At 33.1% G+C, this 10,868-nt stretch overlaps 2 long non-coding RNA genes across 2 annotated transcripts; both read right to left on the reverse strand.

Annotated features, from left to right (window-relative positions):
• Nucleotides 1-351: 351 nt before the first annotated feature.
• LOC112100273 lies at nt 352-6,313 on the reverse strand. The gene is made up of 4 exons (XR_002906593.1): nt 6,091-6,313; nt 5,440-5,624; nt 3,061-3,209; nt 352-659 (listed from the first exon to the last, which is right to left on the reverse strand). It is a non-coding gene; the product is annotated as an uncharacterized LOC112100273 (long non-coding RNA).
• An 878-nt stretch (nt 6,314-7,191) lies between these two features.
• Nucleotides 7,192-10,437, reverse strand: LOC112100272. The gene is made up of 3 exons (XR_002906592.1): nt 10,202-10,437; nt 8,749-8,780; nt 7,192-7,759 (listed from the first exon to the last, which is right to left on the reverse strand). It is a non-coding gene; the product is annotated as an uncharacterized LOC112100272 (long non-coding RNA).
• Nucleotides 10,438-10,868: the final 431 nt, after the last annotated feature.

Here is a 10,868-nt window from a genome sequence, read left to right on the forward strand (position 1 = left end):
AAAGAAATAAATCCATACCAACGACAAGCTAAATATGACATTTTTCTAGAATTAATAATTCTGCAACCAAAAAAGCACAGCAATTATCTGCTTTTTAAATAATCCTAAAAACAGGACAATGACTTATTTTTGTCATAAAAAGAACCTATAAACACTTATTTTTTAATCTATTTTATTTCCAAGTGAAAACAACATTCTTCTATTCTTTCTTCAACAGGAAAACAGGTTATGTTACAGTAGTCACTAGGCAGTAGGCAAAACACTTGATAACTAAATATGTAAAAAGAAATAAAGAAGAGTTTAAAAAATTACAAAAATTAAAATAAAAATACAAAAAATAAAAAATGAAAATATCAAACCCCTTCTTCAGAACAATCCAAACAGGGAGTTAGCGGTTCTTAATGTAACAGTTCTTAAAGTAACAGCAAGTAACCGGCCACTGTAACCCCAACTTTTCAACATAGAACTTGAACTCTGGAAGAGATAAAAGAAAAGACGTAGATGACTGACTGAATCCGACTGAGAGAGAGTTACCAATATACCGCACTGGTCAGCTCCAAGTTGAATTTGTAAGTTTGGGTTGGAGTCCCAGTCCCACAGGTAGTGAAAGTAGGTAGTTATCCTAACCAGCTGAAAGTATCAAACCTGTTTGTATAAGCCTGCACAATACAAGTTAATCATCAGCAAAGGAGGAGGCTGCAGCACATCATGTACTAATTATAAAACATGTAAAAATAACGCATTTTACCAGTCACAAAACCATTTTTTCTTTAGAGATAATCTCCCCATAGCAGCTATAGATATGGAAAAAAAAAAAATGACCTCAAAGTAGAGCAGTCTCCTCTTTTTCACCAAACAAATACAACCATTTCAATTCACACCTGAGCTGAGAACCATTCTAGTTTCAATTTTCAACCAATGAAACAACCATAGCATTCTTACAAAAATTAAAAAAAAAAAAAGAAATAACCATAGAATAAAATAATTCTACTCTAATTCAAATATTGCTTCAGAATTTAAGATTTATGCTAGACACAATTGGTGTCTAGCATAAATCTTGGTCGCTGTATTGTCTCTCTGCGGCTGGATTTTTCCGTAGTATAAAGACCTAACAATCCAAGGATGAAGTGGAAAAAGCATGATTGTTCTGAATTACCAATTCTTTCTATAGAACCCTTTACTTTGTGTATATAACTGAATACTGTTCTTGATTCTTTGGAGAAACATATTTGTCCTCCTCCTATACTGGAAATGATTATGATTTCTCTGGACTTTGTTACTGGAACTTTTAATTTATCAGGTTCCATAAACGGGAAACACTATCACAATTAGAGTGTGTGTGTATAACCATCCTCTAACAAAGTGAGGATCCCTATAAAAAACCAAAAAAAAAAAAAAACAGATTTTATTCTCATTTTGTTAAAGTGAAGATGTCACTAGAATACAAAAAAACACATATTTCAATACATTAAAAATTGTATCTGTTAGTGTATTGAATTTTTTTTTTTTATTTACTGTAGTGCCAGACTCTTTCTACAAAAGTGAAACAGATCATTCTTGTTAATTTCCCCAGATGATCAGTTTCTTTGGTAAACAACTCTAGCACTTATAGCCACTGGGACTTCATACAATAAAAAACACATAATGGTGAAGTTAGACCAAGAAAAATAAGCTATTGGAATTGAGTAATACCATGAGAACCACATTGCTTTCCATAACAATGACTAGAGGCATCAAGCATGATCAAAATAACAGCATGGGAAATAATCTCTCAGCCACTTATAAGTCATTAATCAAAAGCATGCACCTTTAAGATGGCAAAAATTTATATACACACACACAGTTCAATCTCACTAGAGTTTCAGAAACTAGCATTATCGAGATTATGCCCTTCATCTCTATGCTTAGTCATTGGTACACATCCGTGTCAAAAGCTAGCCATTCCCAAGTCCAAACGGATGACAAAAAGTGAACATTGTCCCAGAGACAAGAAACTTGGTCTTCCCTCTTATCTTCAAAAATGCAATCTTGCCAAGTAACCCAAAAAAGAGCTAGAACATCACACTGCCAGAGATCCTTAGCTTTCTTTCCTTGCCCAAAAGCAAAAACATTTTCCATTAGCAAAGAGCTACAAGAACTTGGAGCGTCCCAAAATCAATAACATAATTGAGAATCAATGCATGCATCCGCAAGCATTTATTTAGTATGAAAACCAATTTTTAATTTCTGACAGACTTAATTGCCCAAATTCTACCAGGCATTTCAGTTAACCTGCCCGAAATACAATCCACAGGTGCATTTAAATCAGTTGGGCTATTTAAATGAAATACAGGACCTACAAACCTCATTGAATTGCTACCAAAAGTACTCCATGCCAAACAATCAACACATGAAATACAGGACCTTCAGACAGAGGAAATATGGCTGAAGAAGAAATTAAAAACCCATAGAAGCACTACATACTTCTAATACTAATAATGGAACAAAACAACATCACAATACACTCAATGTACCATTAGAGGAATAAATCCATACCAATGACGAGCTAAATATGACATTTTTCTAGAATTAATAACTCTGCAAACAAAAAAGCATGGTAGTTATCTGCATTTTAAATAATCCTGAAAACAGGGCAATGACTTATTTATGTCATAAAAAGAACCTACAAACACTTATTTTTAATCTATTTTATTTCCAAGCAAAAACAACATTCTTCTATTCATTCTTCAACAAAAAAACAGGTTATGTTACAGTAGTCACCAGGCAGCAGGCAAAACACTTGATGACTAAATATATAAAAAGAAATAAAAAAAGCTAAAAAATCACAAAAATTAAAAATTGAAAATAAAAAAAGATTAAAAAAGAAACAGCATTTAAAAAATGAAAAAGTCAAACCCTTCTTCAGAAAAATCCAGACAGTAAGTAATATTCCACTGAAACCGCAACCCAATATCTGAATTTTTTTTTTTTGGGGGGGGGGGGGGGAGGGGGGTAAGAATTATTTTCAACATAGAACTTGAACTCTGGAAGAGTTAAAAGGAAAAGACGTAGATTACTCACTGAGTCTGACTGAGAGAGAGTCGCCAGTATACCGCACCGGTCAACTCCCAGTTGAACTTGCAAGTTTGGGTTCGAGTCCCAGTCCGACGGGTAGTGAAAGCACGTAATGATGCTAATCAGCTGAAGTATTAAAACCTGTTTGTATAAGCCTGCACATTACAAGTTAATCATCAGCAAAGGAGGGGGCTGCAGCAAGAAACAACACATCATGTACTAATTATAAAACATGTAAACTTAACGTATTTTACCAGTCACAAAGCCCCTTTTCTTTAGAGATAATCTCCCCAGAGCAACTATAAATATGAGAAAAAAAATGACCACAAAGTAGAACCATCCCCTCTTTTTCTCCAAACAAATACAACCATTTCATTTCACATAGAACCATTCTAGTTCCAAGTTTCAACCAATGAAACAACCATAGTATTCTTATAAAAATAAAAAATGAAATAACCATAGAATAAAATAATTATACTCTAATTCAAATATTGCTTCAGAATTTACGATTTATGCCAGTTTCAGTTGCTCAAAAATATGGAATTGGAATGATGCATTTATTTAACCCAAAACGTGAATACCAAGCTTCAGATTCTTACATATTGAAATGATCAAATTTCATTCATTCTGAACATGGGATACAACTTCAACTATTTCAAGTTATTCCAAGAGAAAGCATTAAAAGAAATTTGTTCATCCTACGTGGTATAAGTAGCATACTTCAGCTAGTATTATGCATCATCGGTTAAATCATTTGGATTATTAACATTGATATTTTTTATTAGCTGAATTAATAACTGTTGCACCCCTAACTTAAGGGCACTTGTGATAAGAAAAATTTATCAACATCAGGTGCAAATATAAGCTTTTAACAATGAAGCTGTGACTGTTTGCTTACAAGAACAAACATATACTAATAGAGATGAATAAAACCCAGAACTTCAAGAAATATTTGACGTTATCTCCCCTAGAATACGGATATTATCCAATATATCAAACCAACAATTTTTATACCCAGCTGCTTAAAACTTCAAAAAATCGGTCAGCACAACATTTAGGATCTCTGGGACCCTATCACTACGACACTAACAATTATAAGTGCGTCCTACTGATGTTGCGTAGTTATTATAAATACATGTATTAAAAAGCATAATATCCATAACAAGGTAGCTTACAAAGTTTACTAGGCCAGCAATGCTAAAGTACAACCAGAACAATAACAAAACATACGAAGACTGTTCTTCATTACAAAACACAACTTTCGAAAGAGGTAATCTCCATGTTAAGCCCCAAATCAAAATCAATCCTCCACTGACCACAATTTTTTCACCATCATTGCCCAAACCTGAAAAGTAAGGGCTGAGCTAATGGCCCGTAACACAAAGGATTTCTTTTTTTCTTTTAACACCAAAATAATTCACACAACTTGGGTACATTTCTAGCATAAGCCATTTATTTATATATAAATATATAAATTATTTCTTAAAACATTTTGAGTTTGAAAGTTTTGGTATTCAATAGAAACATCATAAGACAAGATCATAACATACCCTAGGGTTACTCATACTTTCTGAAGTTACATGTAAAGAAATCCTAAAATTACTCTTTCAATAATACAAAATAAAAACATGCCTGACAAGTCAGTAAGCTGTAAATCCAACCATAGAACATGTCATAAGGAAGGCACAAGCAGAGGAAAGATCTTCAATGCCTCAGTGTGATGACAATCATCATGAAACAATATCAACAGATGTGTTTTAGGGATACATCTCATATAACAACCTTCAAATGATATTAATATACAGCGATAGATCGATATAAAATAAATAACTCCATAAAGCCATAAAGAAAGAGTTTACATTTGTGTTGGGGGTGGGGGGAGTTGGGGAGGAAGGAAGTATGTAAAGTCTCTCAAATTCTTTACTCATGGTGTAATAGATTCTCCGATATACATAATGTATAATGCTGTTAAAAGAAGCCCTGAACTTAGAATTACTTCCCCCTCCTCATATTCTTAGTTATAATAAGGCATGAGTGAGTTTTGGTATATTTAATGGGATATTGAATGGTCTTTACCCCCATTTTATCTTGCAATTACAAAACCATGAAAGCCTCTTGCAAAACCTGAATTTAGATGAATGGACTTCAAATGAAAGGATTTTCTTGCAAAAACTACAAAATACAATGGCATAGTGAAAACGGGAAAATGAAAATATAAAGCAAAAGAAAAAGTTTCCATCTGATAAAACAAATACAAAAAAATCCAAGTTTCTTATTTGCCATGCCAATATTATTCATGAAGAACTAATCTAATTTCTTTTCCAGACAAGGTTAGTAACAATTTATCTGTAAATAACTGAACCAACTTGGTTACTACGACATTACTCTTTCGCTTCTGCACTCATTTTCTGCACAGTTGCAGTTCATCAACGGCCGCGTTCACCAAAACGAGTCCACTCTCCCCACTTCACTTATTTCCCCACCATTTAATGTCTCTCAAAGTGCAGCAGCAAGACATGAACTCCTATCATTATGAGCAATATAAAAAGCCCTCCTAAAAAATCCACCACCTGTTTGGCCAGAAAAACTCCATTACTCATTTCCACACTCTCAATTTTCACCCCTTTCATCGGAACACAAGCATTACTTACCCATGTTTAGACATAATTTATTTTTCTGATATCACATCATTCAGGGGAAAAAAAAAACAGACTTCAGCACATAACATAAATTACAACAAGCTGGTCAATTCACATAAACAAGGAAAAATTAACTCAATAAAGTGAAGTAGGCACAAAATGACCTCAATGAGATATCAGAGACCTCTAAAATCAAATCAAATTCAGTTAAACAAAGAATCACTCATCCAAGATAAGCAAAAGAATAAAAGCAATGAATAACAGAAAGAAATTTCTTATAAAAATTCAATTAAAAAAAAAAAGCTAATAATCTTTTCTGGTTAAGTGATTTCGTCCGCAAATAAGACAAAATAGAAATTCTGAAATATACCTAGGGTTTCTAGCTTTGGGAATTTACCTTATGAGAAATCAGTCTCTCTGTTTCTAGATTTGTAACTTTAGTATCATGGCGAAGCGACCTCACTCAGCTGAGATAATCGGATTTCGCACCGGCGACGATGCAAATGTTGGGGTTTGGGCTCGACGACAGACATAGGAGTGTTGGGGTTTTGGGTGATTTAAGGATTTTCTTTTATTCAAGTAAAGTGACCAAATTAACCTTTCAAAATAATTAAAGTATCCCTAAGTTGTTACACATTAATGTCTAGAATAGTTAATTAAATTTCTGCTCATGGATTTATATGGTACAAGTGAGTTCGTGTGGGGAAAAACGAATAACAGGCTAAAAGGAAAATTCGACGCAAAATTTTATTAGTACAAGCATTACGTAAATACATTATTGAATATGCCTTTTTTTTCCTGGGATAATCATATTATAAGTGACAAATAATACAACAAAAGAATAGAAGTACAAGTAGAAAGGCAGTATCTAGGTTGTCTGCTACTCGGCTTCTAGTTCCACCCAAGATACATCTTCGTTCAGGTAACCAAGCACAGACTCTGTTACTGCTATAACTAATTTATCACATGACCATAATTTCCAGAACACCTTGCGCTTGTCCAATGGGTTGTTCAACTTGAGGAGGAGCTAGCAGATGGGCGTTGACAGAGGTGACAATGAAGACAGCGAGACGTCGAAGCCAGTAGAGGAATTGCTGAAACAGAGAAGCTAACATTGCATAACAGAGTGATAAGATTATGAGGCACAAATAGGCTACCAAAAACAGAGACGGAGCCAAAATGACAGAGGCAACTGCTGAGACAGCCAACAGAACAGAGAGTTCTCCACAACTCACGCAAATGGGTCGGCTCACTTTGAGAGGAACTCTGATGGGTGTGAGGATGAAGAGCAGTAATGGGATAAAAAGAACATACAAATGCTTATTTTTAATCTAATTTTATTTCCAACCAAAAGCAACATTCTTCTATAGGTTATATTACAGTAGTCACTAGGCAATAGGCAAAACACTTGACAACTAAATATAGCAAGAAATAAAAAAGAGTTTAAAAAAAATCAAAAAAATTAAAAATTGAAAATAAAGAAAAGATTAAAAAAGAAACTGTATTAAAAAAATGAAAATATCAAACCCCTTCTTCATAGCAATTCAAACATGGAGTTACTGGTTCGTAATCTAACATTAAGTAATATTCCACTGAAACCCCAACCCTCTATTTGATTTTTTTTTTTTTGGTTTCCTTTTGTAAGAATTATTTTCAACATAGAACTTGAACCTTGGAAGAGATAACAGGAAAACACATAGACGACTGACTGAGTCTCACTGAGAGAGAGTTAAGAGAGTGTTAGAGATAAAAGAAGAACATGGCTTAGCAGTTACAGTCATCATCCACTTATCTCATTCAATTGTTGGTGTAAATGTCTTAATAGAAAAAACAAATATCATTTTGAAGGGTAAATGTAAACAAATTAAAATATTAGATAAAATTGTGACACTTTTATATTAAGTGCGTTTATTAAGATTTAAGAGCGAGTTGCAAGTATACTGCATTGGTCAGCTCCCAGTTAAACTTGCGAGTTTGGGTTCAACCGTTCAAGTCCCAATCCCACAGGTAGTGAAAGTAGGTAATCATCCTAACCAACTGAAATATCAAAACATGTTTGTATATGCCTGCACATTACAAGTTAATCATCAGCAAAGGTTACAAGTTAATCATCAACAAAGGAGGGGGCTGCAGTGAGAAACAATACATCATGTACTAATTATAGAACATGTAGAACTACTGTATTGTACCAGTCACAAAACCTTTATTTCTTTAGAGGTAATCTCCCATAGCAAATATAAATTAAAAAAAAATTACCACAAAGTAGAACAGTCCCATCTTTTTCTCCAAACAAATACAACCATTTCCGTTCATATCTAAGCTGAGAACCATTCTACTTTCAGGTTCAACCAATGAAATAACCATAGTATAAAAATAATTATACTCTAATTCAAACATGGCTTCAGAATTTACGATTCATACCAGACTCAATTGGCCAAACCTATGGAATTGGAATGATGCATTTATTTAACTCAAAAGATAAATATGAGGCTTAAGGTTCTGACATATTAAAACGATAATAATTCATTCATTTTGAACATGAGATGCAACTTGGACTATTTCAAGTTATTCCAAAAGAAAGCATTAAAGGAATTTGTTCATCCTATGTGGTATAAGTAGTATACTTCAGTTATTATTATAAATCATCAGTTAAATCATTTGGACTATTAACATTGATAACAACAATAATAAAATAAACATATGTAGTTATAAAATAAATAGATAAATTCAACTTCGAATAAATTTGGGTTGTTACAGTAACCCTCCAATCCACCACTTTATTATAACCAATAGACATTTGGATTATAACAGATAGACAAGAATAAAATTGAAAAAACAGAGTTAAAAAAGCTGATATAATGAACCTTGCGGTCAAATGTCAGATGTGACTTCTTTGAACGAACTAAAGGCCAACAATGAAAATTTCACATAAAAGCAACCACAATACCAGAAAAATAGCTTAAATTAAAAGTTTTCTGAATAGCTTAAATTAAAAGTTTTCTGACTTGTTCAGGAGAGACATCAACAATTTCCAAAACTTTTTGCTGGACCTCACCTTTATAAATTATCAAAACTTCCTCCACCAATCTGACAACATCACAGAAAGACAAGCAACACCATATTTAATTAGGTTATAAAAAAGCTTCAAGCTTGGCAGATGCCAGGATATAATAAGAAACCAATCATAGAACATGTCATAAGCAATGGCACAGGCAGAGGAAAGATCTTGAATGCCTCAGTGTGATGATAATCGTCATGAAACAATATCAACAGATGTGTTTAGGGATACATCTCATATAAAAACCTTCAAACGATATTAATATAAGTGATAGATCATATAAAATAAATGACTTCATAACAAAAGAGTTTACATTAGGGGTTTAAAAAAAAAAGAAAAAAAAGGTACTAAGGCTAAAGGCTGACCTCTGGTTACCGTACTTTCATTTGTGTGTAAAGTCTCTCAAATTCTTATGTCATGGCGTAATAGATTCTCTTATGTATATAATGAATGATGCTGTTAAAACTTAAAAGAAGCCCCTGAACTTAGAATTACTTCCACTTCTTTATATTTTTAGTTCTAATAAGGCATGAGTGAGTTTTGGTATATTTAATGGGATATAGAAACGTATTTACCCCCATTTTATCTTGCAACTTCGAAACCTCGAAAGCCTCTCACAAAACCTGAATTTCGATGGATGGACTTCAAATGAAAGGATTTTCTAACAAAAGCTAAAAAATTGCAATGGCATAGTGAAAATAGGAAAATCAAAATATAAAGCAAAAGAAAAAGTTTCCATCGGATAAGACAAATACAAAATAATCCAAGTTCTTATTTGCCATGCCAATATTATTCATGCAGAATTAATCTAATTTGTTTTTCAGTTAAGGTTGGTAACAATTTATCTGTAAATAACTGAACCAACTTGGTTATTACAACATTACTCTTTCTCTTCTACACTCATTTTCTACATAATTGCAGTGTTCATCAACGGCCACATTCGCAAACACGAGTCCACTCTCCCCACTTCACTTATTTCCCAAATGTTTAGGTCTCTCAAAGTGCAGCAGCAAGACATGAACTCCTATCACTATAAGCAATATAAAGCCCACCTAAAGAATCCACCACCATATTTGGCTAGAAAATCTCCATTACTCATTGCCACACTCTCTGTTTTCACCCCTTTCATCAAAACACACGCGTTACATACCCATGTTAGACAAATTTATTTTTCTGATATCACATCATTCGTTGGGGGCACAATTAACTGACTTCAGCATATAAATAACAAGAAGCTGTCAATTCACAAAAACAAGGAAAATTAACTCAATCAAGTGAAGTAGGCACAAAATGACCTCAATGAGATATCAGAGACCTCTAAAATCGAATCAAATTCAGTTAAACAAAGAATCACTCATCAACGATAAGCAAAAGGAAAAGAGAAATGAATAATAGAAAGAAATTTCTTATAAAAATTCAATAGAAATTTAAAAAAAAAAAAAAACTTTACTACTATGCCGAGCGACGCCGATCAGCTGAGATGGGCGGATTTTGCACCAGCGACGATGCAAATGTTTGGGTTTGGGTTTGACGATAGTCGAAGGAATGTTTAGGGATTTGGGTGATTTGGGATTTCAATTATTGAAGTAAAAGACCAAAATAACCTTTAGAAATAATTAAAGTATCCCTGAGACGTGGGTAGTTAAACAGCCCCTTTTTCATCTTCATAGAAACAGTAAATAAATTTGGACACAGAATCTCAATATAGGAGGATGCTAAGTGGACAGTTGGATCATAATTCTAAAACAAAATAATAATAATAATAATAAAATAGAAGAAAGAATGTAGCCTGTGTCTATTACCGGTAAAAGTGCTTTTCAACTAAGCTTTCACAGCATAACTGCTTAAACTTGTTCGGATATACAACACGCCGACTACAGATCATTGTAGTAACTAATTATATATATATATATATATATATATATGTATATCTACAAAATGGAAAGATGACATACATACATACATACACCGACTACAGATCATTGTAGTAACTAATTATACATATATACATATATAAAATGGAAAGATGACATACATACATACATACATACATATACACACATATATATACATATATATACATACACACACACACACACAGAGACATATACATATAG

The sequence above is a fragment of the Citrus clementina genome, unplaced genomic scaffold, assembly GCF_000493195.1.
Source record: "Citrus clementina cultivar Clemenules unplaced genomic scaffold, Citrus_clementina_v1.0 scaffold_9, whole genome shotgun sequence".
NCBI classification, from domain to species: Eukaryota; Viridiplantae; Streptophyta; class Magnoliopsida; order Sapindales; family Rutaceae; genus Citrus; species Citrus x clementina.